General features: G+C 40.4%; 1 protein-coding gene across 3 annotated transcripts in view; it reads right to left on the bottom strand.

Moving 5' to 3' along the window:
- KIAA0319 (KIAA0319 ortholog) overlaps positions 1-14,950 on the bottom strand; it is a 76,371-nt gene extending 61,421 nt beyond the window's left edge. The window contains exons 1-2 of one of the 3 annotated variants that reach the window (XM_070778312.1): positions 14,605-14,950; positions 12,771-12,828 (exon numbers count right to left, since the gene is read on the bottom strand). The gene's annotated coding sequence lies outside the window, so the exon portion shown is untranslated. The remainder of the gene's footprint in view (positions 1-12,770; positions 12,829-14,604) is intronic. The other 2 variants (XM_070778311.1, XM_070778313.1) reach the window with 2 other exon arrangements.
- Between the last annotated feature and the right edge of the window lie 7,555 nt (positions 14,951-22,505).

The following is a 22,505-nucleotide window of genomic DNA, read 5'->3' as shown; positions in this document are numbered from 1 at the left end:
GGACACGACTGAGCGACTAAACCACCACCACCACCCCTTTTAGGGTGTCTTGGTCAGGGTCTTCCCTTCCCCTCCATTGATCCCCTCCCTGCAGGTCTCTATAAACCCAAGCTTCCAGGCAAAGGTATTGGCTGTTTTTACTTGATTAAACCTTAAGGTCTTTTTCTTTATGCGGATGTCACAGGAGATTCCTGGTGACCAAAGGCTCTTTTAGGTATTTTTGACAGAAGGGTATGGGAGATAGCTGGAGGATAGGTGTCTGTCTTGTAGTTCTCTAATCACAGCTTCTTAACACACCCATTTTGTTCTCAAAGCAACTTGAGACAAGCCAGATGCTGTAGTACTAGACCAAGTCCCCAGGTGTTCCTTAGAGAAGGACTGTTCCACCCTTGCTGTTTGAGCTCTCCAAAGAGGCAGATCCTGGAGATTAGGGTCACCATTATACCAAGAGACCCAGCCCACACAGCAAATACATTCACATGAATCTTCCTGGGGGGCAATTGGCTTCATTAAAAGGATGAGTTTCATTAATAGGATTAATAGGACTTGGGAGTTTTGAAATCAGCTTCACTAATAACTGAGGTCATGGTGGAGAGATCTGACAAAATGTGGTCCACTGGAGTAGGGAATGGCAAACCACTTCAGTATTCTTGCCTTGAGAACACCATGAACAGTATGAAAAGGCAAAATGATAGGATACTGAAAGAGGAACTTCCCAGGTCAGTAGGTGCCCAATATGCTACTGGAGATCAGTGGAGAAATAACTCCAGAAAGAATGAAGGGGTGGAGCCAAAGCAAAAAGAATACCCAGCTGTGGATGTGACTGGTGATAGAAGCAAGGTCCGATGCTGTAAAGAGCAATATTGCATAGGAACCTGGAATGTCAGGTCCATGAATCAGGGCAAATTGGAAGTGGTCAAACAAGAGATGGCAAGAGTGAACGTCGACACTCTAGGAATCAGCGAACTGAAATGGACTGGAATGGGCGAATTTAACTCAGATGACCATTATATCTACTACTGCGGGCAGGAATTCCTCAGAAGAAATGGAGTAGCCATCATGGTCAACAAAAGAGTCCAAAATGCAGTACTTGGATGCAATCTCAAAAACGACAGAAGGATCTCTGTTCGTTTCTAAGGCAAACCATTCAATATCACAGTAATCCAAGTCTATGCCCCAACCAGTAACGCTGAAGAAGCTGACGTTGAAAGGTTCTATGAAGACCTACAAGACCTTTTAGAACTAACACCCAAAAATGATGTCCTTTTCATTATAGGGGACTGGAATGCAAAAGTAGGAAGTCAAGAAACACCTGGAGTAACAGGCAAATTTGGCCTTGGAATACGGAATGAAGCAGGGCAAAGACTAATAGTTTTGCCAAGAAAATGCACTGGTCATAACAAACACCCTCTTCCAACAACACAAGAGAAGACTCTATACATGGACATCACCAGATGGTCAACACCGAAATCAGATTGATTATATTCTTTGCAGCCAAAGATGGAGAAGCTCTATACAGTCAGCAAAAACAAGACCAGGAGCTGACTGTGGCTCAGACCATGAACTCCTTATTGCCAAATTCAGACTGAAATTGAAGAAAGTAGGGAAAACCACTAGACCATTCAGGTATGACCTAAATCAAATCCCTTATTGATTATACAGTGGAAGTGATAAATAGATTTAAGGGCCTAGATCTGATAGATAGAGTGCCTGATGAGCTATGGAATGAGATTCTTGACATTGTACAGGAGACAGGGATCAAGACCATCCCCATGGAAAAGAAATGCAAAAGAGCCAAATGGCTGTCTGGGGAGGCCTTACAAATAGCTGTGAAAAGAAGAGAAGTGAAAAGCAAAGGAGAAAAGGAAAGATATAAACATCTGAATGCAGAGTTCCAAAGAATAGCAAGAAGAGATAAGAAAGCTTTCTTCAGGGATCAATGCAAAGATATAGAGGAAAACAACAGAATGGGAAAGACTAGAGATCTCTTCAAGAAAATCAGAGATACCAAAGGAACATTTCATGCAAAGATGGGCTCAATAAAGGACAGAAATGGTATGGACCTAACAGAAGCAGAAGAGATGGCAAAAATACACAGAAGAACTGTACAAAAAAGATCTTCATGACCCAGATAATCACGATGGTGTGATCACTGACCTACAGCCAGACATCCTGGAATGTGAAGTCAAGTGGGCCTTAGAAAGCATCACTACGAACAAAGCTAGTGGAGGTGATAGAATTCCAGTTGAGCTATTCCAAATCCTGAAAGATGATGCTGTGAAAGTGCTGCACTCAATATGCCAGCAAATTTGGAAAACTCAGCAGTGGCCACAGCACTGGAAAAGGTCAGTTTTCATTTCAATCCCAAAGCAAGGCAATGTCAAAGAATGCTCAAACTACCGCACAATTGCACTCATCTCACACGTTAGTAAAGTAATGCTCAAAATTCTCCAAGCCAGGCTTCAGCAATATGTGAACCGTGAACTTCCTGATGTTCAAGCTGGTTTTAAAAAAGGCAGAGGAACCAGAGACCAAATTACCAACATCCGCTGGATCATGGAAAAAGCAAGAGAGTTCCAGAAAAACATCTATTTCTGCTTTATTGACTATGCCAAAGCCTTTGACTGTGTGGATCACAATCAACTGTGGAAAATTCTGAAAGAAATGGGAATACCAGACCACCTGACCTTCCTCTTGAGAAACCTGTATGCAGGTCAGGAAGCAACAGTTAGAACTGGACATGGAACAACAGACTGGTTCCAAATAGGAAAAGGAGTACATCAAGGCTGTATATTGTCACCCTGTTTATTTAACTTATATGCAGAGTACATCATGAGAAATGCTGGACTGGAAGAAACACAAGCTGGAATCAAGATTGCTGGGAGAAATATCAATAACCTCAGATATGCAGATGACATCACCTTTATGGCAGAAAGTGAAGAGGAACTAAAAAGCCTCTTGATGAAGGTGAAAGTGGAGAGTGAAAAAGTTGGCTTAAAGCTCAGCATTCAGAAAACGAAGATCATGGCATCCGGTCCCATCACTTCATGGGAAATAGATGGAGGAACAGTGGAAACAGTGTCAGACTTTACTTTTCTGGGCTCCAAAATCACTGCAGATGGTGACTGCAGCCATGAAATTAAAAGACGCTTACTCCTTGGAAGGAAAGTTATGTCCAACCTAGATAGCATATTCAAAAGCAGAGACATTACTTTGCCAACAAAGTTTCGTCTAGTCAAGGCTATGGTTTTTCCTGTGACTATGTATGGATGTGAGAGTTGGACTGTGAAGAAGGCTGAGCGCCAAAGAATTGATGCTTTTGAACTGTGGTGTTGGAGAAGACTCTTGAGAGTCCCTTGGACTGCAAGGAGATCCAACCAGTCCATTCTGAAGGAGATCAGCCCTGGGATTTCTTTGGAAGGAATGATGCTAAAGCTGAAACTCCAGTACTTTGGCCACCTCAGGCAAAGAGTTGACTCACTGGAAAAGACCCTGATGCTAGGAGGGATTGGGGGCAGGAGGAGAAGGGGACAACAGAGGATGAGATGGCTGGATGGCATCACTGACTCAATGGACGTGAGTCTGAGTGAACTCCGGGAGTTGGTGATGGACAGAGAGGCCTGGTGTGCTGCGATTCATGGGGTCACAAAGATTTGGACACGACTGAGCGATTGATCTGATCTGATCTGATCTGAATAACTGAAAAGAAAAAGAAAACTTTCTAATTCCAAACTGCAGACTGGATCGATAATATCTATTTCCCCTCTTTCTTACATTTGTACTAAAAAACTTTCTAATTCCAAACTGCAGACTGGATCGATAACATCTATTTCCCCTCTTTCTTACATTTCTACTAAAAAATGAAAATAAAGGGAAAAGGCGGCAGCACATATGAACAGATGGGAGAAAAGAAACCATAAAACCATAACATTGGAAAAGTAAGAATGAGAACTACTAATAGACCAGAAACTTCAAAGAATTCCTGGAAGATAGGAAGCAGGTGGCATGGAACCGAGGAGATAAAGGAAACCCATTCTCTAGAAACTGGGGCAGCACAGGACTTTCAGGGGGCACTGGAGGAGCCCTAAGCCCTGAGCCCATGAAAGCCAAGACAAGATGGGCCAATGTACAACCTCTGTGAAAGCCAGATCTCAAGCTTATGCCAGGAATCTTCTCTCTTAACAAAGAGAGATCTGGGACTTCCCTGGTGGTGCAGTGGAGAAGAATCCGCCTGCCAATGCAGGAGACACAGGTTCAACCCCCGATCCAGGAGGATTTCATAGGCCAAGGAGTGGCTGGGCCCCTGTGCCACAACTACTGAGCCCGCACGCTGCAATGACTAAAGCCCGTGCAGCTAGGGCCTGTGTCCACACGAGAGCCACCGCAATGAGAAGCCTGTGCACAGCAACAAAGATCCAGTGGAGCCAAAAATAAATAAATATGTAATTTTTTTTTAATCTCTAAAAAAAAGAGAGATTGGTCCTCATAGGGTGTCAGTGGCAGCAGAGGGCCTATGAAAAAAGCAGAACCAAGAGAATGTGAAGACTGTCCTGGAAGGAAACATATACCATTCCCAAGCCATGTACCTCAAGAGCAGAGCTCTCCTCCTCATGGCTACCTGGGGAGTCCCTACCCACCTAGACTGGAGGGAAATTTTCCCACTTTTCAAGTCGTTGGCTTTCAGTGCAAAAATGTTTTCTGAGCAACCTTACATGTTCCTGTAGCCTGGAAGTTCTCTTCTTTAAATTGTTTTAATATGTTGTGTTTGACTCAGACAAAAGTTCTGAAGCATCATCATCCTGGAGGGGCTTAAAAGCCTGCCCAGGTCCATAATGATAATGCCTTGTCCATTCTATGCACCCATCAGGTGATCATCATAGTGGTTATTTACTGACTATAACCCTTGCTTTTCACATCTGTGTTAGTTTCCTGGAGGTGCTGTTATAAAGCACAGCAAACTAGGTGGTTTAAAACAGTAGCAATTTATTCGTTCACAATTCTAGAGGCCAGATGTCTGAAATCAAGGGGTCACAGCCCCACTGAGACTCTGGGGCAAATCCCTTTTTGCCTCTGTCACTGATATTCCCGGGCGTGCAACTGCATCATTCCGGTCTGCATCTGTTGTCAATGATGCTCTCCCAAGCTGCCTCTGTGTCCAAATTTCTCTCTGCTAACAAGGACACTAGTCGTACTGGATTAATGATCTCATCTTAGCTCAGGTACATCTGTGAAAACCCTATTTCCAATAATGTCACGTTCACAGGCACCAGGAGCTGGGACTTCACCTTATCTTTTGGGGAGGACACAGTGCAACACACAACACCATCCTTTGTCCTTTTCAACAGAAGGGCTTTCTGAAATGTTCCTACTTTGTCCCATCACTGACCCCACAGAGTACCTAAAACAGACAGCATTTTCTAAGTTTAAGGGTGGACCAAAAAAAAAAAAAAGCCAACAATTTTACAGGGAGAAAAAAGAATAACTCAGGTCTTCACACACTGGGGATTTTCTTTCATCTCTGCCCAAAGGAAACCAGTCAAGTCAGAACCAAGGTAGGATGAATGGTAAAGGACTTCAGGGTATTCCAATCCAAACCATGATACACTGTAGCCAGAAGGTACAGACATTGCATGGTGATGGTTTATTATGGCTGCTGCTAGTTTTTGAAATGAAAAGTCAGAAGCAGCTATGAAAGATCAACTTCGTGATGAAACTGCTGTTCCTCCGCGGCTGCCATTTTTCTGTGCTAACATTTCTGATCAAAGGGAAAAGTTTGTTTTTTAAAATGATATATTACATAAACCCAGGAGAACTGGCTTTTATTACATTGTTGTCTGTGTCTCCAACCTCTGCCACACTGCCCGGATGGAGGCTGAGTGAATAAAATAACTCGTTTTTTAACTACGATGACCAAAATGTACACTAAAAACACTGCAATCAAATCACACTAATGAATGGCTATTTTCTCTTTCCAGGCTCTCCTTCCATTTATTATATATACATGTACTTCACCAAAGCTATTCTCTTAGTGAAAAATAGCTCTCATTTTCATTTCACATTCTATCCCTCATTATCCTTCATTGCTACTTTCTTATTCATTATTCTTTTCTGTTATTTTGCAATATCCCATGGAGGTGATTATTATAACTGACTTCACCATTTCCTTGTGAAAGTGAAAGTGTTAGTTGCTCAGTCTTGTCCGATTCTTTGGGACCCCCATGGGCTGTAGCCCACCAGGCTCCTCTGTCCATGGAATTCTTCAGGCAAGAATACTGGAGTGGGCTGCCATTTCCCTATTGCTGGATGATTGGTTGTTTCTGATATGTGGCCTTTATCAATAATGGTGCAGTGAAATGCTTCTACAGGCTCAGAAAGAAAACAAGCTCTAGCATGTCTGCTTGAGGGAAATGAAAACAGCTCAAATGGGGCCTCATTTCAAAGACCTCAACGGATCCTCTGGACAGCATTTTCCTGTGGACTATTCAGGAACAGGCTGTGTTTATAGCTGGTCCTGTTTGCAGTTAACTGGCTAGCAAAAGTAGGCTGGTAAACTCTAGCTTTTCAGAGCCAGTGAACTCAAACAAGATAAGCTGTATTTTGCTATTTCGACTTAGCCCCTGGGAGCTGCTGGAGGTGCTCTATTTGTCATATTATTCTTATACCATCTGAGCCTCCAAGCTTTATCAGTCACTACTGTGATAAAAGCTGTCTTTGCTGAGGCAGTCTTTATCCACAGGGGTGACTGCAGGCCCTGGGCTACCATCTGAGCATCTTGCACTCAAGGAGTCAAAGTGACACTAGAGAAGAACATGGTGATTTCCTGGAAGTAACTGGATAAAACAGTCAAGAGAACCATTCAAAGGATGGGTGGCTAGTGAAAGGCTGTATGTGAAGAGAAAGAAAAGGTAAAGAGAAGTTATATTTACTTAGGTACTGATTCCTAGAGTAAACCATCTTTTCTGAACTTCTGGAAATGGACACACTGTCTCAGGGTCCTCATATTAGAAATAACACCAGACACTGGTATTCCTGGAGATACTATTCCTACATTAAGGGAAAATGTTTCAGAAGGTGAAACCTTGAGTGTACATCTTGGAGCTTTAAATAGTCTCCCTAATTATGGGAATAGCTTAGCTTTCAGTTGGCTCAGCATTTTTGTTTCTCCCTAAATTTAATTCTTACTAATGGGGTCAACACTGCTTTCTAAATAAATGCTTTGTCTTGTGCTCTAAAAATTAAATCATCACCTTTAGAGAGCATGCACGAGGCAAGGCCAGGAAGAGTGCAGACACCATCTGCCACCCACTGTAGGGGAAAATCCAGTCAGTGCTCAGCGATGTTTAAATTCAGATACTAGAGGTTTTGTGTGTCAACGACAGTGAATCTGCTTTATGCCAAATTCTAAAGACAGGTGATGATTACCAAACTTCTGAAACTGGCAAACTGTTCATCAATTCTGAGACTGTTCATGCCCTCAATTCTATTAATATTTATCAACATGTCTATAATTAGCTGGTCTGAGTTCTTTACACAACAAAGATTTACTATATAGAACAGGGAACTATCTTCAATATCTTGTAACAAACTATAGTGGAAAAAGAATTGAAAGAAAAGATTCAAATCACTTTGCTGTATACCTAAAACTAACACAATATTGTAAATCAGCTATACTTTGTTTAAAAAAAGAAGAGTTCTCCTTTAGAATTTAACTTTCTGGAATTAGGTAAATAATTATTCATTTATTCCCTAAGAAAGAAAAGGAATAAAATAGAAAGAAGGTAGAATATTCTAGGTTAATAATCTATCCTATTAATAACAAGAAAAATGGTTTGTAATATTCATCATCACCATCACAATATAACAGCCATTGATAATAGTCCTTTTATTCACAAGGCAGTTTTACATACTATTTTCATATTATTTGAAGTTCCCACTAAGAATCTGAGAGAAGTAAGACAGATATGTGTCATCCACAAAAGGTATATAGAATGTTCTGGTTGAATTAGCTGAAATTCTGTGGTTTATCAGTCAGAAGTTAGTTTCCAGTTTCTCCAAAGCAAGTCTCTAAGTATCAATGGGTAAGGAACACTAAGAATGAAAAAGAGTCAAGGTTGCTTTCTCCTGATCTTTTTCACTTTTAACACTGCCTTTGCCAAGGCAGTTGATAAACTCTTCATGAGTCACACTCCTTCACCCTGGACCTGCCTGAGCCTGGAGAGAGGACTTGAAGATTAAGCAGCTCAGAAAGTACCTGTGGAGGAAGCTTCAACCCGCTGCTCTTGCATCTACAAAGGGCTCTCAAGGCCTCAGATCTTCACCAACAAACCAAGGAAGAAAGGTGGTGGAGGAAGCCCAGACATGATTAGATGCCAGGCCAGGAAGGTAAAAACTTCGCAGTGTTTCAGTAAGATAATCTATGGTCTGAATTTCTCCATTGAAAGAGGATAAAGTAAAACTAGTCCTAGAAAAAACCCGTGCTAATCTACACAGAGGATTACCCAGGAATTTACTGGCAACAGAGATAATGCCTTACAATTATAGTATAAAATGATTTCCTAATAGGCGATCAAGCAGAATTAAGGGAAACATGATCCAGGACTGGTTGGTAAACACAGGATGGGCATTCATGCGGAATGGCGAGTGAACAGATTCTGTGATGCTCCAAAAGGTAGACCAATAAATAGGAGGGAAAACAAGCCAAAAAAAGAAAGAAAAGTCAAATCGCTCTTTTAATAATGTTCTAAGAATCAGATTATTAAGGAGACAGTGAAGAGAATACACAAGATGTTTCCTCATCATTAGACACATCAAATTAGTGAAAGAAATATCAGCACAAGGGTTACTACAACCAGGCTGGTGACGATCAGCAAATTCTTTGAAGCAACAGCATCTCTATAAAGCAGACAAATACACAGATAGAGCACTAATTAGAGAGATCCCATTGCTAGGCATGGCCAGAAGCATTAAAATATGCAAAAAGACTCAAAATGTGAAGAGAATCTATTAAAATACAATAAGAAAACTCTACTGGGAGAGAGAACAGGAGATACAAATACCAGGGGAGGGAAACCTTGTGTAATCTGGAAAGACAATAGACATTAAAGATAATAGTACTGTTAACAAAGAAACAAAAAATGAACTAAAACTCAACAGATGGCTTTAAAGTACTTAACAAAATTCATTTGCAAAAAAACAAACAGGCAAAAGGATATTTGGGGAATAAAAGAAGAGGTAATGGTAGATTCTAAAACTCACTGTAAAATCAAAAATCATCTATTAAAATATATGTGCTAAAATGACTTTTTATTAGGGCTTCCTCTATAACGGGGCTTCCCTTCCAGTGGTAAAGAATATTCCTGCCAATGCAGAAGACACAAGAGACTTGGGTTCAATCCTTGGTTGGGAAGATCCCCTGGAGGAGGAAATGGCAACCCACTCCAGTATTCTTGCCTGGGAAATCCCATGGACAGAGGAGCCTGGCGGGCTACAGTCTGTGGGGTCACAACAGGTCAGACATGACTAAGCATGCATGCACTACTCACTATTCCTCTATAACAAACCAGGAGTAACAAAACAGTGGGATGGGAATTACTATTTAAGAAGTGCCATCATGATAATGAATATATGTTTCCAACAAGGAGGAAAATTTACTTGAATGTTCAAAAGACAAACAAAAAACTTAATGGGAATAGTTTTTAAAAAGAAAGAGAAGGAAGGAAAAGTACAATATTAGTTTCAAACGCAGGGACAAAATTAATTTAGATCAATTAAGGAATTAGATATTATCAAAGACTAATGCAGCAGGAAAGTAGCTGAACATCTATTGACATTATAAAATATTATGAGGAGCCTCACAAACACCACTGTAGCCTAGAAGAACTAATGCATCCTAGGAATAGGGGCTAGAGGAAACCAGAGGCATGCCATGACAAGACTGAAAGAAAACAGAGGAAGATGGCCAAGATGTACCTCTCTATGGGGACTTCCCTGTAACAACCTGGTACAACGCCAATTTATAAGTTCCATTTCCAGGCTAAGTGGACCACACATATACGTAAGAACAACAAAACTGTTTATTAACACAAAGCTAAGTGCCAAGGCAGAAGCAAAGCAAAAATCTGTTTAGAGGGACAGTCCTGGATACGAAGCACATAGAACTCCACCAGAAAAGCAATTCCCATTGAAAATGAACCACCGTAATAACAAGAGTAATACACCTTAGGGAACAAACCAGTACAAAGGAGAGGTGGCAGATGTTAACACATGGGAGCAAGAAACAGAAGTAAAAAGTGTACCAAAGAGACACTACAGAGTAAGTATGTTTGAAGTGGTAAAGCAGATTAAAGTGAAAAGAGGAGACAAAAATTAAAAGACATAGTTTAAAAGATGCAATCAGAAGTTGTATAACTAGAAATAAACTCATTGGAGTCATGTCAATGTATGGCAGAAGCCACTACAATATTGTAATTAGCTGCCGATTAAAATAAATTAATTAAAAAATAAAACTCAATGAAATGAAATGGAAGCTGTAACTCAAGAAATAACCTGAAACGCAATTCAAAGAAATAAGCTGAAAATGCAAAGGACAGAATAAAGTCCTGAAGTAAAAAAAATGGCCCAATATACGTCTTTTGATGACTCCAAAAGGAAAGAATAAAAAGAACTGGGAGGATTAAATAGCTATACTCCAAAACAAAATAAAATTTTTTATAAAAGAATTGTGAAGAAACAAAACGTAAAGAGAAAACAGCCAAGAAGGTTCTGGAATCAATGAAAGACAGAAATCTTCATATCCTGGAAGTACAAGAAGTTTTGAGCAGGTTGAAAATAATTCTATTCCTAATCTCCCTGAAACGAAACTGCAGAACTGGAAAGACAGAGATTAAATCTTGTGAAACCATCCCCATCACCATCCCCAGAATTTGTCATTATTCCAAATGGAAGCTTTGTGCCCATTAAATCATAACATTAGCCACTCGTGGCAGTTTCCAGTAATCACTATTCTACTTTCTGTATCTATGAATTTCACTCTTCTAGATATTTCAAGTAAGTGGAATCATACAATATTGTCCTTTTGTATTTGGTTTACAGCACTTAGCATATCTTCAAGATTCATCCATGTTGTAGCACAGTTACAATTTCCTTCCTTTTCCAGACCAAATAATATTCCATTGTATATAAGGATCACATTTTGATTATCCATTTATCCACTGATGGACATGACACTGAAGATTCTGAAGCAGAAGTGTGACATGTTCATATACCTACTTTACAGTAATCCTAGGAGGGGACTGATGGAGGAGGCAATGGCACCCCACTCCAGTACTCTTGCCTGGAAAATCCCATGGACGGAGGAGCTAGCAGGCTGCAGTCCATGGGGTCGCTAAGAGTCAGACACGACTGAGTGACTTCACTCTCACTTTTCACTTTCCTGCATTGGAGAAGGAAATGGCAACCCACTCCAGTGTTCTTGCCTGGAGAATCCCAGGGACGGGGGAGCCTCGTGGGCTGCTGTCTATGGGGTCGCACAGAGTTGGACATGACTGAAGCGACTTAGCAGTAGCAGCAGGAGGGCACTGTGATTGTATTTGTGAACCAAGAGAAGATTTTGTTTCAAGAAAGTGAGAATAGTAAGAGGTCTAGTAAAATGAGATCAGAAGAAGTTTCTCCAGATTTGGGAGGAGCAGTTGCTGCACAGGAGTAGTTAGGAAATTCTGATATAAACGAGTGAAGACTAGTTAGTTAGCAGCATACTCCTAAATATGTGTGTCTTTCCCACAGGATAATAAAATGTTGAGCATTTGGCACCTAGAATTTGGATGTCTTGTAGTTTTAAGATAAGGAGGCTGAAGACACTGAATTAACAAAATATTTCAACCTCCTGATAAGTAGAAATACAATGAGAGAGAGTAAAGACAGCAATTTTACTGAAAATAAGTCATCTTAAGAGGTGGTTTTTGAAAACATTTTTAAGAAAGAAAACTATGTTATATTGACCAGAAGACATCCTACTCTTTATTTTAATGAGGGGGATAGAAAATAAGTGGTAAACTATGCTGATAATCACAACCTAAGAATAACAGGATCTTTATCCTAGAGAGGAGTAATACATACTTCCCCATCACATGAAAAAACATACCACACACACTAACATTTAAAATTTGTAGGTGGGGACTTCCCTGGTGGTGTAGTGGCCGAGACCCCACCCTCTGAATGCAGGGGACCTGGGTTCTATCCCTGGTCAGGGCACTAGATCCCATATGCCACAATTGGGAGCTTGCATGCAGCTAAGACTTTTGCCAACTCAAGGTGCAAAATTGAGTTAATTTACCCTCCATACTTAATAATTCTTTAAATTATAGCACAGAATAAAACTAACTTTGAAAATTTATTTTGAAATCGGAATTATCCTGTGTCTAGCTACATTGCTTAAATTAAACAGATGTTTCCTAGAATCCCTTGCTTTTATGAACTTAAGGAAAAGAATGCACAGCAGGCTAGACACAATACCACTTTCCAACAGGTAACATATTCTACCAATGTTATTTGGAAGGGATTATAGTACAACACCGTATCTTTAATCTATCTGTGTGTCATTTAAGAAGACTTATTTTGAAACCACCACCCGACTGTCAAATGATGCAAAAATAGATGCTATTTTGGCCCACCCATATTTACTACTTAACAGAAATAAAGCTTCTCACTATGGAATTCACATGAATAGTGTCTAAAAATACACATTTAAAAAAATAAATAGAGCAATAACTCACCAATTACTCCATGCCCATTACAGCAAAGCTCCTTCCTTATGGTATCAAATATAATTACCTGAAATTGACATGCCTTTAAGATTGTGATTATATTTATTATTGTTGTTGTAAAGATGCTACAAAGAAATATTTATGCATTTCTGATGATTTGATATTACAAATCAGAACAAGTTTTCTCATATTAAAATATTTCTATTTTTAGTGCCAAATTATTCTGAAGACATAGAAAATATTTTTTGAAAAGAAAACTTAGGTTGAGAACAATAATAACAACTAAATTTTACTGAAGTGGGCTTCCCTTGTGGCTCAACTGTAAAGCATCCGCCTTCAATGCGCACGACCTGGGTTCGATCCCTGGGTTGGGAAGATCCCTTGGAGAAGGGAAAGGCTACCCACTCCAGTATTCTGGCCTGGAGAATTCCATGGACTACACAGTCACAAATAATCGGACTCGGCTGAGAGACTTTCACTTTCACCTTTTACTGAAGTGTTACTGCATGCCTGGCAACGAGTCAAGAGCTTTATGTATATGTATTGTATGTATATGCATTGCTTTCATTCATTCTTATAGGAATTCCATTAGGTTGTTCCTATTATTATCCCTCTTTTACAGATGAAAAAATTGAGTCTAAGAGAAAGTTAGGAATTTGTCAAATGTGACACAGCCACTAAGTGGCAGAGCAATGACCAAACCCAGGCCATCGGACCTGGCAATCTACATCACTGCCCCAGAAATAGTCATGCTTGACTCTACAAATTTATTTAAAGAGAATGCATCTTCTCTGTTTGGTAGGAAAAAATGAAGAAAATTTAACAGTATATCCATTCTTTTACAATTAAAAATTATTGAAGCTCTCTTTTGACTGGTTTCATTGCATAGTGAGTTTGGCTGAATTATTTTTGTTATTCTGAAAGGAAATTAATTTCCTAAATTAGCATCTTAGATGGCAAAGGTGTGATGAATCTATCACCTGAGGTCCTAAAAAAGTCTTGATATATATTTGTAATTCTCTTTTTCAAATTTTTCAAATTCAAAGAGGAATTCAGCTTTCCATATGAAACAAAAGTCTACAGCTGAACTGATATTTCCAGTTTCCCTTGTCTATATGAAAAATCAGGTATAATAATAAGCACAAGATAAAATTTTACATTTGGCATAATTTCAGGAGTCTCCATGATTGTGGTCTTCTTGTAACGAACAATTTGAAACATCTGGACAATGAACATACATTTCAGGAATAAAGAAATAAACACTAACAGTCCCTTCAAAATTTCTTGCTCTTTTGAGGGAGTTGTCTGAAATTGACTTTTTCTATTATTATCAAAGATATCATTCAATGTTTCTATTTAAGTACTGGAAAAAACACTAACATTTTACTCACAAACAAACATGTTTAGATGAGAAATCTAGCAACAAAAATGGATGAGTGTGTATACCATATTCTTTTCTCACTCCATATACTTAAGAGAAAGAATGATGGAAAGAATAATGACTTTCACAAACGAGGTTTATGCTCTTGATTAATAATATAGTGATGAATATCCATTCTGTAGAGGAAGTTCAAAGGGAAGGAAGAAAAAGCCATGAAAAGGTTTTTAGCTTCAAATAAGATACACAGACAAAATGAATTTAGCAAATGATAGTAAAGATCACATAAATAATACCAAACGAAGTTTAAAGAAAACCGATTCTACAGGACTAAGAAATGCAATTCACGAGATTGGGAAAAGATGCAAATTTTCTCGACTCCACCCTACTAAGAAACAATCAATCGGTGCAGCAATCAAGAATAAGCCCTTTCCTAGATGGCCAGAAGAACCTTAAGAAACTCACCTCCTAACTCAGGGCGTCTTGATTTTATTTTTCTTTGGCATAACCTGCCTACTTGCTGCCCTCTCTTCCCATTACTCGGCCAGAGGGTTGGGAAGGGGGATATTTTATCGAGGCGCTGCTGGCCAGGAGAGACTCTTGCCCAAACCGGAGACGGGATGAGGCTACTGCTGCGCTCGTACCTCCAGCAGTGACAGCGACTGTGGTCACCGCTTCTCTGCGCGAGGCCAGTCAGTCCCGCCGGGATTGGCACGGGTCTAGCCAAGATGCAACCAGGAAGGCCCCCGCCCGCCCCCGCTGCAGCTTCTGCTGGAGCTGGGATAGCGCGCGCCCGTGATTCAGCGCCTTTCTGCTGCGTGGTTACCACGGCGACGCGCGCGCACGCGCACACGTGCCCCCAGGGATGGGAGGGCAGCAGTCCTTACCCAGCTCTTGGCTCCCAGCTCGTGCTCCAAAAATGGGTACGCAAGCTACCCGGACTCCCACCCCGCAGGGGACCAAGCAGAAGGCTTTTGGGCAGCAGGGTGGTCTGCATTGCTCCACCTTTCCTTCACCAACCCCTCAGGCCACCTTGGTCCTAAATAGCCTGAGGAGATAAATACCTCTTCCAAATGCCCAGGCCAGGTTCAAGGGAGGCGTGAGCACAGTAGTTGGGTCAAAGACCCTTTGCAAATGTCTCCCCCAAAGCAAAGTCACACCAGATGCACACGTCCTACTCCTCCAGCGGGAGCCTCTTTAGGCTTCCCGCTGATTTTGAGCACGTGTTGCTTTCTAAAACGAGGATGGAAACCGGTGTTAGGAAGTATTGCATTATGGCAAGGTGATCATTTGACAATAGAACTCCTGTGCAAGATTATCCCTTGCATTTATAGTTTCCTTGTAAGAAAGATGCACACATCGAGGTGTGGCAATGTCAGATCAGATTAGATCAGTCGCTCAATCGTGTCCGACTCCTTGCAACCCCATGAATCCCAGCACACCAGGCCTCCCTGTCCATCACCAACTTCCGGAGTTCACTGAGACTCACGTCCATCAAGTCAGTGATGCCATCCAGCCATCTCATCCTCTGTCGTCCCCTTCTCCTCCTGCCTCCAATCCCTCCCAGCATCAGAGTCTTTTCCAATGAGTCAACTCTTGGCATGAGGTGGCCAAAGTACTGGAGTTTCAGCTTTAGCATCATTCCTTCCAAAGAAATCCCAGGGCTGATCTCCTTCAGAATGGACTGGTTGGATCTCCTTGCAGTCCAAGGGACACTCAAGAGTCTTCTCCAACACCACAGTTCAAAAGCATCAATTCTTCGGCACTCAGCTTTCTTCACAGTCCAACTCTCACATCCATACATGACTACTGGAAAAACCATAGCCTTGACTAGACGGACCTTTGTTGGCAAAGTAATGTCTCCTCTGCTTTTGAATATGCTATCTAGGTTGGTCATAACTTTCCTTCCAAGGAGTAAGCATCTTTTAATTTCATGGCTGCAGTCACCATCTGCAGTGATTTTGGAGCCCAGAAAAATAAAGTCTGACACTGTTTCCACTGTTTCCCCATCTATTTCCCATGAAGTGGTGGGACCAGATGCCATGATCTTCATTTTCTGAATGCTGAGCTTTAAGCCAACTTTTTCACTCTCCACTTTCACTTTCATCAAGAGGCTTTTGAGTTCCTCTTCACTTTCTGCCATAAGGGTGGTGTCATCTGCATATCTGAGGTTATTGATATTTCTCCTGGCAATCTTGATTCCAGCTTGTGTTTCTTCCAGTCCAGCGTTTCTCATGATGTACTCTGCATATAAGTTAAATAAGCAGGGTGACAATATACAGCCTTGACATACTCCTTTTCCTATTTGGAACCAGTCTGTTGTTCCATGTCCAGTTCTAACTGTTGCTTGCTGACCTGCATACAGGTTTCTCAAGAGGCAGATCAGGTGGTCTGGCATTCCCATCTCTTTCAGAATTTTCCACAGTTGATTGTGATCCACACAGTCAAAGGCTTTGGCATAGTCAATAAAGCAGAAATAGATGTTTTTCTGGAACTCTCTTGCTTTTTCCATGATCCAGCGGATGTTGGTAATTTGATCTCTGGTTCCTCCACCTTTTCTAAAACCAGCTTGAACATCAGGAAGTTCACGGTTCACATATTGCTGAAGCCTGGCTTGGAAAATTTTGAGCATTACTTTACTAGCATGTGAGATGAGTGCAATTGTGCGGTAGTTTGAGCATTCTTTGGCATTGCCTTTCTTTGGGATTGGAATGAACACTGACCTTTTCCAGTGCTGTGGCCACTGCTGAGTTTTCCAAATTTGCTGGCATATTGAGTGCAGCACTTTTACAGCATCATCTTTCAGGATTTGGAATAGCTCAACCGGAATTCCATCACCTCCACTAGCTTTGTTCATAGTGATGCTTTCTAAGGCCTACTTGACTTCACGTTCCAGGATGTCTGGCTCTAGGTCAGTTGTCACACCATCGTGATTATCTGGGTCGTGAAGATCTTTTTTGTACAGTTCTTCTGTGTATTCTTGCCATCTCTTCTTTTTTTTAATTTTATTTTATTTTTATTTTTTTTAAATTTTATTTTATTTTTAAACTTTACAATATTGTATTAGTTTTGCCAAATATCGAAATGAATCTGCCACAGGTATACCTGTGTTCCCCATCCTGAACCCTCCTCCCTCCCCATACCCTCCCTCTGGGTCATCCCAGTGCACCAGCCCCAAGCATCCAGTATCGTGCATCGAACCTGGACTGGCAACTCGTTTCATATATGATATTATACATGTTTCAATGCTATTCTCCCAAATCTCCCCACCCTCTCCCTCTCCCACAGAGTCGATAAGACTGATCTATACATCAGTGTCTCTTTTGCTGTCTCATACACAGGGTTATTGTTACCATCTTTCTAAATTCCATATATATGTGTTAGTATACTGTATTGGTGTTTTTCTTTCTGGCTTACTTCACTCTGTATAATAGGTTCCAGTTTCATCCATCTCATTAGAACTGATTCAAATGTATTCTTTTTAATGGCTGAGTAATACTCCATTGTGTATATGTACCACAGCTTTCTTATCCATTCATCTGCTGATGGGCATCTAGGTTGCTTCCATGTCCTGGCTATTATAAACAGTGCTGCGATGAACATTGGGGTACACGTGTCTCTTTCCCTTCTGGTTTCCTCAGTGTGTATGCCCAGCAGTGGGATTGCTGGATCATAAGGCAGTTCTATTTCCAGTTTTTTAAGGAATCTCCACACTCTTCTCCATAGTGGCTGTACTAGTTTGCATTCCCACCAACAGTGAAGAGAGTTCCCTTTTCTCCACACCCTCTCCAGCATTTATTGCTTGTAGACTTATGGATCGCAGCCATTCTGACTGGCGTGAAATGGTACCTCATAGTGGTTTTGATTTGCATTTCTCTGATGAGTGATGTTGAGCATCTTTTCATGTGTTTGTTAGCCATCTGTATGTCTTCTTTGGAGAAATGTCTGTTTAGTTCTTTGGCCCATTTTTTGATTGGGTCATTTATTTTTCTGGTGTTGAGCTGTAAGAGTTGCTTGTATATTTTTGAGATTAGTTGTTTGTCAGTTGCTTCATTTGCTATTATTTTCTCCCATTCTGAAGGCTGCCTTTTCACCTTGCTAATAGTTTCCTTTGTTGTGCAGAAGCTTTTAAGTTTAATTAGGTCCCATTTGTTTATTTTTGCTTTTATTTCCAATATTCTGGGAGGTGGGTCATAGAGGATCCTGCTGTGATGTATGTCGGAGAGTGTTTTGCCTTTGTTCTCCTCTAGGAGTTTTATAGTTTCTGGTCTTACGTTGAGATCTTTAATCCATTTTGAGTTTATTTTTGTGTATGGTGTTAGAAAGTGTTCTAGTTTCATTCTTTTACAAGTGGTTGACCAGTTTTCCCAGCACCACTTGTTAAAGAGATTGTCTTTAATCCATTGTATATTCTTGCCTCCTTTGTCAAAGATAAGGTGTCCATATGTGCGTAGATTTATCTCTGGGCTTTCTATTTTGTTCCATTGATCAATATTTCTGTCTTTGTGCCAGTACCATACTGTCTTGATAACTGTGGCTTTGTAGTAGAGCCTGAAGTCAGGTAGGTTGATTCCTCCAGTTCCAGTCTTCTTTCTCAAGATGGCTTTGGCTATTCGAGGTTTTTTGTATTTCCATACAAATTGTGAAATTATTTGTTCTAGCTCTTTGAAGAATACCATTGATAGCTTGATAGGGATTGCATTGAATCTATAAATTGCTTTGGGTAGTATACTCATTTTCACTATATTGATTCTTCCAATCCATGAACATGGTATATTTCTCCATCTAATAGTGTCCTCTTTGATTTCTTTCACCAGTGTTTTATAGTTTTCTATATATAGGTCTTTAGTTTCTTTAGGTAATATATTCCTAAGTATTTTATTCTTTCCGTTGCAATGGTGAATGGAATTGTTTCCTTAATTTCTCTTTCAGTTTTCTCATTATTAGTGTGTAGGAATGCAAGGGATTTCTGTGTGTTGATTTTATATCCTGCAACTTTACTATAAGCCATCTCTTCTTAATATCTTCTGCTTCTGTTAGGTCCATACCATTTCTGTCCTTTATCGAGCCCATCTTTGCATGAAATGTTCCTTTGGTATCTCTGATTTTCTTGAAGAGATCTCTAGTCTTTCCCATTCTGTTGTTTTCCTCTATATCTTTGCATTGATCGCTGAAGAAGGCTTTCTTATCTCTTCTTGCTATTCTTTGGAACTCTGCATTCAGATGCTTATATCTTTCCTTTTCTCCTTTGCTTTTCACTTCTCTTCTTTTCACAGCTATTTGTAAGGCCTCCCCAGACAGCCATTTTGCTCTTTTGCATTTCTTTTCCATGGGGATGGTCTTGATCCCTGTCTCCTGTACAATGTCACGAACCTCATTCCATAGTTCATCAGGCACTCTATCTATCAGATCTAGGCCCTTAAATCTATTTCTCACTTCCACTGTATAATCATAAGGGATTTGATTTAGGTCATACCTGAATGGTCTAGTGGTTTTCCCTACTTTCTTCAATTTCAGTCTGAATTTGTCAATAAGGAGTTCATGGTCTGAGCCACAGTCAGCTCCTGGTCTTGTTTTTGCTGACTGTATAGAGCTTCTCCATCTTTGGCTGCAAAGAATATAATCAATCTGATTTCGGTGTTGACCATCTGGTGATGTCCATGTATAGAGTCTTCTCTTGTGTTGTTGGAAGAGGGTGTTTGTTATGACCAGTGCATTTTCTTGGCAAAACTCTATTAGTCTTTGCCCTGCTTCATTCCGTATTCCAAGGCCAAATTTGCCTGTTACTCCAAGTGTTTCTTGACTTCCTATTTTTGCATTTCAGTCCCCTATAATGAAAAGGACATCTTTTTTGGGTTAATATAGGACCGAAATGGAGAAGGCAATGGCAACCCACTCCAGTACTCTTGCCTGGAAAATCCCATGGATGGAGGAGCCTCGTAGGCTGCAGTCCATGGGGTCGCAGAGGCGGGCACGACTGAGCGACTTCACTTTCACTTTTCACTTTCATGCATTGGAGAAGGAAATGGCAACCCACGCCAGTGTTCTTGCCTGGAGAATCCCAGGGACGGAGGAACCTGGTGGGCTGCCGTCTATGGGGTCGCATAGAGTCGGACATGACTTTAGTGACTTAGCAGCAGCAGTAGCAGCAGGACCGAACATGAAGCCAGGGCACTGCTGAGGCCTTCTTTGTACATTCCCATGACTATTAAGTTTAGAGCAGTGCTATTGGAAGCAATGACTTTGGGAGAAATATTTCCTGTTAATTTTGCTTCTGGGTTAATCTGTACCTGTCCTCCCAGCCTGATCAACTGGTATTTCCACTCTTTAAGTCCTGAGTAGTTTTTGATGAACAATCCCCTTCTAGGCTATGCCCTTGGCTATGGCTGGGCCTTGAATGAGTTACTTGCTAAACCTTTCTTGTCAATTATAAAATACAGATGGTAATAACATTTGTATAAGATGATTGTGGGGATTTGAGGAGTGCACAAAGAACAAAAACTATTCAGGACTGAAAGAGTGGAAACACCAATTGATCAGACTGGGAGGACATGTACAGATTAACCCAGAAGTGAAATTAACAGGAAATATTTATGCCAAAGTCATGCAATAGCTGTAAAATGACATAACAACCTCCTCTTAGAATGAGTGCTTTCCTACCAGCCGCCCCTTTTTGCTTCACTATTTCTGTTAGCAACTAGTGATACCCCATTGCTGAATTCTCCTTCCCCCATGACAGCGCCCAATCCATAGTTAATCCCTGCTTCTCCCAACCTGCCTCTGAAAAAGAGTAACCCAACAGGACCAATCTGATTCCAAGACCCTCCTTCAAAGGAACCCAAACCTTACAAGACACTCCGTCCTTTCTCTTCTTACAGTGGCATTCCATTGTACCCCCGAGTGCCCTTTCTCCCCACATCAAGAAATCTGATGTACTCAGACAATAAGGCTATTCCCAGGAGTCTCTAGATAAAAATTAAGTAATTAATATATGGGCTTAAAAATCTTTACATATATGCTTACATATACATGTAAGTTTAGCCTAGACTTCTAAACTCAGAGTCATTACAATGAATATCTATTTTGATATATGTAATACATATAATCAGAGAACTTAGCTGGTGGCTCAGACAGTAAAGCATCTGCCTGCAATGCGGGAGACCTGGGTTCAATCCCTGGGTCAGGAAGACCCCCCTGGAGGAGGAAATGGCAACCCACTCCAGTACTCCTGCCTGGAAAATCCCATGGAGGAGCCTGGTAGGCTACAGTCCATGGGGTCGCAAAGGGTCAGACACGACTGAGCGACTTCACTTCACAATACATATAATATCTACTTTCATACTGAATTATGAAAATATTAGCTGCCTCTCTAAGACACAGATGAGAGGCCACTGCCATTTCTCTTCAGCATTTATTGTGCTCCTGCTACACGCCAGACACTATCATAAATACTAAAGATAAAATGATGTATTTTTAGTGCAGCTTTCCAGATTTATCTGATCTTTATATGCTGTTGGTTGGGACATTTGTTCTTACTGAACTGCACAATAAAGGACAAGGACATACATTTTTTTGAAGGCGGGACCAATAGGTCTGCATGATTCAAGTACTTTCCATATCAGTGGCAAAGATGCTGCTTACCACACTGATACCTAAGATTCTGAGTTGGAATTTCAACAAGACCGGAAATAAGGTACACAAAGCTACTATACTGAGAAAACCTGAGATTCAAAGTAAAAACTCAAACAGGGGCTCTGTAATAACCTAGAAGGGTGGGAATAGGCAGGAGGTGGGAGGGAGATTTAAGAGGGAGGAGACGTATGTATACCTATGGTTAATTCATGTTGTTGTAGGACAGAAATCAAACCAATACTGTAAACCAATCAACTAAAAATTAATATTAAAAAAAGATACTGAGTAGTAGTAGTGTCTTTATTCTTGCATTAAGAACTATTGCCTATGGAAAGCAGATGAAAAGTAGTTTTATTGTTTTTTTAACTTCCAACTTGTTTCTTAGATTGTCACTATAAGCAGTAAATGGGAGGATATTTAACTTGGATGCTGAGTCATATTAAGGAAATGATATTCCTTTCCAGTTTTTAAAACAATTTGGTAATTATTTAATCTAATACACAGTACATTTTTTTTTAATATTTAGCCTGTCACTTATCCAGATTTTTTTTTTGGTAATATGAAGTGTGGTAGAGTTCTCCTAATTCTTCTTTCAAGTGAATAAGCAGTTTGTGCCCCAAACATCCTTTTCCCACAAAAATGAACTATAGCTTCCATAATATATGCTAAAAGATTAGCATTAATTCTCATTTTCTTAAATGATTAACATATACACCTCTTTTCCATTATGACAA

This window comes from Bos indicus, chromosome 23, assembly GCF_029378745.1.
Source record: "Bos indicus isolate NIAB-ARS_2022 breed Sahiwal x Tharparkar chromosome 23, NIAB-ARS_B.indTharparkar_mat_pri_1.0, whole genome shotgun sequence".
Lineage (NCBI taxonomy): Eukaryota > Metazoa > Chordata > Mammalia > Artiodactyla > Bovidae > Bos > Bos indicus.
This window is presented reverse-complemented; position numbering and strand designations above follow the sequence as displayed.